General features: G+C 35.0%; 1 pseudogene; it reads left to right on the forward strand.

The window, feature by feature from the left end:
- Positions 1-5,230: 5,230 nt before the first annotated feature.
- Positions 5,231-7,284, forward strand: LOC145040090 (carboxyl-terminal-processing peptidase 3, chloroplastic-like; annotated as a pseudogene).
- Positions 7,285-7,901: the final 617 nt, after the last annotated feature.

Here is a 7,901-nt window from a genome sequence, read left to right on the forward strand (position 1 = left end):
AAGATATTGTGTTGTGTTATTTGTCCTTTAGTTCAATTCATTTTGTAAACGGGTTAGGCGTATCCACCCGTCATTTATTTCTATGGTTATAGTATTTAAGGTGCATGCATTCATCATGTTTGTTAACTTTGGATTTATTCTTGTAACCCTAATCACGTCTCTATAGTATCACTTCTTAATCGAGTTCTTCTGAGGAGGTGGCTATTAATCATTCAACATATTTTGATCCGTTGTTGTGTTCTTGTTTTTAATATGTTTTCTATCTACTCGATCTTTTAAGGATTATTATCCTGTCAATTGGTATCAGGGTCAGAGAATGTGTAATCTATACACATCTCTTATGTTTATAAAGTCATTAGGGTTTTCGTTAATATTGGATCTAGTTCAGCCGTCATCACCGTTTCATTGACCCTAATTTATGATCTTAATACTACCCTAAAACCACATCAGTTTACACATTTGATGTGACAATCGTCAAATTCTGGTCTAGTCAAAGTCAACAAAAGTCAATGGGTCAAACCGATAAACTCATTTAGTGTTTGTATGATAGGGTATATTCTCTGTTTTCTAGTGTACAACTTTCTATCACAAGACAAAGTATCACTCAAAAGTTTCAAATGTTCAGAAATTCTAAACCCTAACCAGGTGAGTGATGTAATGACTTTATAAAGCACTATTAAGCACCTTTAGGGGTGTAAAACACTCATAACGAGTCATAATGAGGTTTACAAACCTTGCGTTACTAGGCCAAACACTAATAAAGGCAGCCGGACAAGTCTCTCTCAATCTCTCTTACTTTATCTCTCTCCCAAATATCACTCTCTACTTTGATAAAGACCTGGGCCATCCCGACAGTTCAATTAGTTAAAAATCCCTTGAGCGGGGAAGAAAATATTAAAAACAGCACAATAGAAGAGAACCCCTCTCAAGAAGCGAAACCCTCTCAAGAAGAGAAACCCTCTCAGGAAGAGAAACCCTATCAAGAAGCGAAACCCTCTCAAGAAGAGAGACCCTATCAAGAAGAGAAACCCTCTCAAGAAGCGAAACCATCTCAACAAGAGACACCCTCTCAAGAAGCAAAACCCTCTCAAAAAGAGAAACCCTCTCAAGAAGAGAAACCCTCTCAAGAAGCGAAACACTCTCAAGAAGAGAAACCCACTCAATAAGAGAAACCCTCTCAAGAAGTGAAACCCTCTCAAGAAGAGAAACCCTCTAGAGAACAGAAACTCTCTCAAGAAGCAAAACCCTTTTAAGAAGGGAAACCCTCTCAAAGGGATTTTCACTTAATTCGTATTTTTGACATATTAGACCCCCTAGACTCATATTTTATTCCTATTTTAGGGAAATTATTATTCATAAATCATATATTTTTTTCAAGATAATATTTAAAGGCTTGTTGACTTTTCCATAAAGTTATGATACCAAGTCATCCCCTCACCCACTTTATGTCACTCTACCTAGTCAAATCATTATCCTTTTCAACTCTTCCCAAAACTCCATCAGATTTGTCTTAATCACATCCACTTAAGAAATATATATTCTTCACATTCCAAAATCTCAATTATCTTCACCAAAAACAAACTTCTTCTTATTCTTCTTGTTCTTCTTGTTCTTCTTGTTCTTCTTGTTCTTGTTCTTCTTCTTCTTCTTCTTCTTCTTCTCTCCCTCTCTCTCCCTCCCTCCTTCTCTCTCTCTCTCTCCCTCCCCTTCTCTCTCTAGAATCTAATTTCCCAGTAAGTTCTAGAGAACTTTTTCCTCCATTTATTTTATATTCATCCAACATCTAAATATTCTACACATTTTTGTACAAATCGTGATCATTTACACATATAATCATATATTTGTTCATAGTACCGTCAAAACCTCAAGTGTTGATCATGTGTTCTTGACTTGAAATCCTTCATCCTCAACCTTCCAATATACAAGAAATTACTCAAGGTGAGTTCATACCCCTATCTTTTCACATTTTCTTAAAGTTTTAAGGGGGAGAATACAATTTACAACACCAAAACACATTCTAACTCAAATAACAGCTTTCAACAGAATAGTTATGATCTATTCACGAATTGTTTTGACCATCTTAATCTTAATATCTTTCAAAAATGTTCAATATACAAATATTTCAAGCTTATACCTTTCTAATGAATACTTGCACACGTTCATATGATTTTTATTCAATTTATGGTGATTTTTACAAAATTTCCTATCATTTCAAGAGTGATTTCGGACCAGTCAATGAAGATGAACATTTTCACACTAGTTTGAAACCTCTAAAAATCGTAATAAAAATTATGAACAAAGTAGACTCATTTTCTAAATTCTCAGAGTTTATGGATCCATTTTTCAGCTTACAATGATTTTTCTATAATTTTTCTAATAAAAGAGACATAAATGTTAAAATTAGGAAAACTGTTTACAAGTTCCTATACACTTTGTAACATGTTGAGCAAAGTGTGTAGCCATATATATATATATATATATATATATATATATATATATATATATATATATATATATATAATACATGTTGATCATATATCATGATATCTTATTTCTATGGAAATGAAATAATCATTCACATAAGGGATTTTTCATCATTAAAAAGTCATATGATAAACTATAATAGGTACAGTTTATGGTACATTAATACTACGAACATACTAAGAAAAGTTTCATATCTACTAGAAAAATGGTTTTCATTCAAACTACACGTAAATTCATTGAATCAAATTTGTGAGACATTAATTCGTTGTACTCTTTAGAGTGCTAGTTAAAGTCTTGTATTATAACCATAGTCTCTTGTTGGGAGAGTGTGATACTTGTGTATAGATCTATATTGGGACTGACAATCATGTACCTAGTCTGCTTGCAACAGCTAGACCGGCAGATCTGGGGTGATAAATGTCAAAACATTCTGAAACCTATAGAATGTCATAACAGACTTACTATGTCAATTGTACTGTTATAATAACTCACATAGGCAAACAACGACAAATATAGTTTATGAGGATTTAACAATCATATAAAAGGGGTTTTATTAATATCGTTATAAAAATAGATTACATTGTTGTCAAGTACATAACAATTGTCATTTTTGAAATCATCTAACATTTAAAAATTGTTTTTATTTATTTAAAACCGTGTATACCATTATAAATATGAAATAACACTTTTACATTTGGTCTTTGGTTTTAAGATTGCATTTCATTTAATAAGAGTCTATTGGATTTTCTGAAGGAACACACTAACGTTTTCAAGGAACAAAGAACATTATTTTGAATACCAAAATTCTTATTAACTCACCAACTTAAATGTTGATACACTTTCAAAACACTTGTATTCTCAGGAAACCAGTACACATGTACACGCACAGATGTTGAGAAGACGAAGTTTAATAGCTTCAAGTCTTAGTTTTTGCGAATTTACTTTTTAAATAAACTGTTTTTAAGTTATATACAATGTAAACACTCTATTATCAATACAATGGTTGTTGTTTCTTTGATTACTATTATTAATTTGTGATGATACTATACATGACATCCTCTGCCCTCTGAATGTTTCCGCGTCCTCGGTTTGGGGGTGTGACAGATTGGTATCAGAGCATTGTTAATAGTGAACTCAGTATATCAACTCGTAAGAAGATATACAACTATAAATACGATTGGACCGAAGTGCTCTGACTAAAAGTATACTTATAAAATATAAGTATTTTATATACAAACATGCATACATACTAGAAAAAGTATTACAAGAAGAACAAAACATAAGTATTTAGCGGTTAGAGACTAAAGTCAAATCTAAACAGTTATGTAATCATATTTGGGATAAATATAGCGTGATCAACTATATTTATTTGAGATACGACCAACATGTGTTGGGGAGTGATAGTGGTGTTGCAACAACTCTAAAACTTACCAAGACTACCTGCGAAGGAATACTAGAATCGAACATAAAGTTTAAAATACCATAGGAGTATTTTAGGCACTATAACTAACTTATGTGAAAACTAAAAGACCCTTCCTGGTAGGTCTATAATTACTGAGTGTATACATTAAGGTTATATATAATGGAGATTTCATAGACTTAGACTTTGTGATTTTCACTCTACTACTGATTCCTTGTTTGGTTGTGGTTTTAGAGTATGATCACGTATTCGAAGGTTTATCTGGTCCCAATTATATATAGTATGTATACATTATGTGATTATAGAAAGACACAGTAAGGATCACCATAAAAATTTCTAAAGTAATGATTTACATAACCTCATAGATTCTTTAGATACTCCCATTATCATATGCACAACCTAGTAGAGATAGCCACTCCGTTACAACAGGCAGCAGAGGAGTCGAGGAGGAAACATGAAGGGTTCATGACGGAGACTCCAAGGAGGAATCAGCCAAAGAGAAAGTATGTCGACAAGATTGATAATGAATCTTCACTACAAGAAAAATAGCCTTTAATGACGCGCAAACAATGACACTCACGGATTCACGTTACCCATTTTTGGGCGTCCTTAAAAATAATGTCAGACTTCCAAAATTTGAAGGATAGTGGACACGCATTTTTGCGTGCCCCTAAATTAGTGTCTCAAGAAAAAAAAATTAAAAACACGGAGGGCGCTTTATCTTAAACGTGCGTCTTCTGTAGGTGTCGCTTTATAATTTTAAGGAAACGCGCCTTAAGAAGATAACGGGGGAAACGAAACTCTAAAATTTTGAAAACCCGCCTTTCTTTTCTACCTTCTTTTCTTTATCTTCACAATCGACTCTGCCCTTTTGTTTCTCTATTCACGTCATCGCCGCGAATCAAACACCGCCAGGCAGTGGAAGAAGATGATGAAGTTTGTCGTTGTCGTATGCCGCCATCCCTCGTTGTCTCTAACTATCTCTGCCCTTTCTTTATTCTTCGCTTCTATGATCTCAACCTCTTATTCACCCTTCTAAATCCTTACTTGTGAGTCCACACCACGCTTGTTTTTATCTTGTTATGGCTGCGACAGGGTTTAGCAAACCTCCTTATATCTTCTCTACCAGGTATAATAAATGTTGGGTAAAGTCTCTAGCTCTGCATTCTCTCTACCTCTGCATTCCCTCTCTCTCTCTCTCTCTTTGGAAACCCTAATCACCCTTCTGGTTTTCTGAACCAGGAAAAAGCGTGGTTTGTGTATTTGTAAACCCGATATAGAGATTTTTGGGTTCGATTTTTAGGGATTACCATAAATCACCCTAAATCCAACCATTACACTTGTTCATTCATTCCCCATAAATCCCTTCATCTTGATTACGATCTACAAACCCCCTAAATCCCCCAGTTAGAGTATCTACCATGGATGCTCTACGCCAACCTAATCTCGATCTTAGTAATTCTTCACCCCTTTCATCAATTTACACCAAAACCCCTCAAACACCAACCTCTTCAACTTTTCCCTATAAGTACCGATTATCTTCTTCCAGTTTCAATGGTTACCATAGCAAGTGTAAAGTACCAACACCACCTCAAGCTTTACCCAAGGAAAATTCGAATGAATCAGTTGAATCCAATAAGAAATTGATTGATTCAATCGCTAAAGGTTTGATCAGGCTCGCTGCTGCAGTCTCTGTTTGTTTTGGATTCGCCAGCTCTTGCCGAGTCCTTGACAATAGCATTCCCAGCTTCTCATACTCATGAGGTAGGTGTTCAGTTCGATCATCTTTTTTAGTAGTTTGTTTGGGTTGTGCAGATAAGGTGTTCAATCTATTGCTTATATGGGTTTGGTAAAATTTAATTTCGTAACAGGTGAATGCTGTGCAGCGAACTCTCGTAGAGACTTGGGGTTTGATCAGAGAGACTTTTGTTGATCCAACTTTTAATCATCAAGGTACGATTCATTTCTGTTGTTTTATGTCATTTAGTTTCAATAAGTTTAACGTAATTTTATGTGTTTTCTGTAGACTGGGACTCGAAATTCCAGCAAACAATGGTGGAAATGCATCCACTTAGAACAGTTGATGCCGCATACAGCAAGATTAAAGGAATGCTTTTTACTCTTGAAGATCGCTTCACTCGCATTATCAGTCCAAAGGTGCAACTTTTCCCATTACTTTTACAAAAATTGTCCCTGTGGTTTCTAAAAGAGTTTTCAGTTTTGGACTAAAATTCAGAAACAACAGGAACCATTTTTGTAACTTATTCTTACTCCTAGATTCCAAAAGGGGGAACTTACTCTATTTTCTTTTCGGCAATGATTTGTACAGGAAAACCAAAGTTTTAGAATTGGAAGTGATGGAAACGTACAAGGAGTTGGACTATTTTTGAATACTGAATCAGAAACCGGGCATCTGGTTTGTGATGCTGAGACTTGAACCTGAGACCTCAGTTATGGATTCTTATTTATTTGTAATTTTTAAAAATTTAAAATTTTTTGTTTCAGGTTTTATTGTCCTATGTTGAGGGTAGCCCAGCTGCTAAAGCTGGAATACATGTAGGAGATGAGTTGATTGAAATAAATGGAGAGAGAGTTAAAGGGATTAGTGGTGAAGCTGCTGCACAAAAGCTTAAAGGTTATGTTGGGACAAGTGTTACAGTCAAAGTGCACAATGTAAGTTTCTTACATTTAAGTTTGGTAGGAAGGAATGGAATGTTTGATTCCTTTCCAAAGGGTTTTATAGAAATTTGTGCATGTTCATATTTCTGATCTACATGGAAAAAAGTTGGCCATTGACTCTAGTTTTTAGAGAGGTGAAACTACCCCGGGAATTCATCAGACTTTCTCCTATATTAAGTGTCATCATTCCTCATAGAACACCAAATGGTCATGTATCCAAAACCGGATATGTAAAGCTATTAGCCTTCTCCCATGTGCTTATTAATTCTCTAAATCTTAGTCTTACTTTATAACTTCATATCTTAAATTCATCTAACAACAAGCTTTTGTAAAGAGAGTGCTGCTACAGATATGAAACACGCCATTCGTGAATTTGAAAATCAGGGTGTTGAATCTTACATTTTGGATCTCTGAAACAATCCAGTAAGTAGCCTAAAGTGACTTTAGTAAACTTTTGTTTGACTATTTACTAGTATTTACATATATATGTTTATTTATAGGGTGGTTTGGTGAAGGCTGGACTTGATGTTGCTCAAATATGCCTGGATGGAGATGAGACTCTAGTGAACACAATAGATAGAGATGGGAACATGCTTCCTGTTAACATGATCAATGGCCATGCTGTTACTCATGATCCGCTAGTTGTTCTTTTTTTTGACATGAAAATCTATATATTCACCTTCTGTTACATCTTTTGCTAGTGCTGCCATGGCAGTGAGACAACAGCCACATCAGAAGAAGTATAAGCTGAGCACTGGCTGTGTTAATGTGTCCCATTTTCATAAACCTGGTAACAGGGTGCACACAAAGGCTATAGCTCAAGAAGCATGTGACAGTTGGCGAAAAAGGTGTTGTTTTATCCCCCCCCCCCCCCCCCCCCGCCCGCCCCCCCCCTTTTTTTTTTGATATTTTACATTTGTATAAACCTAATATAGTTTTGATTTCTGAAATAAATTGATTTGTGCAGGGGAAACGAGGTTTATAAGAGTGGAGATTTATCAGAAGCTGAAGTATGTTATTCAAAGGGTATTAGTTCAATACAACATACAAAAACACCTGGCATTTGTATACAACCTCTTATTTTCTGTTATAGAAATCGTGCAACTATACACATGGCTCTTGGAAGAATGAGGTAAAATGTCTAAACGACTGTAGAATGGCTGCTACATTAGATCCCAATTTCATGAAGGTCAATAAGCTCCTATTCACAGTTTACAACACTGCACTTTTCATTTATGCTCTTACAAGATTTGTTGTAAGTCCTTTAATCCCAAGAAACTGATAGATCCTTGTTGAATCTATCATAAACTCCAGGCAT

The sequence above is a fragment of the Lactuca saligna genome, chromosome 4 (genome assembly GCF_052625555.1).
Source record: "Lactuca saligna cultivar CGN05327 chromosome 4, ASM5262555v1, whole genome shotgun sequence".
Classification (NCBI taxonomy): Eukaryota; Viridiplantae; Streptophyta; class Magnoliopsida; order Asterales; family Asteraceae; genus Lactuca; species Lactuca saligna.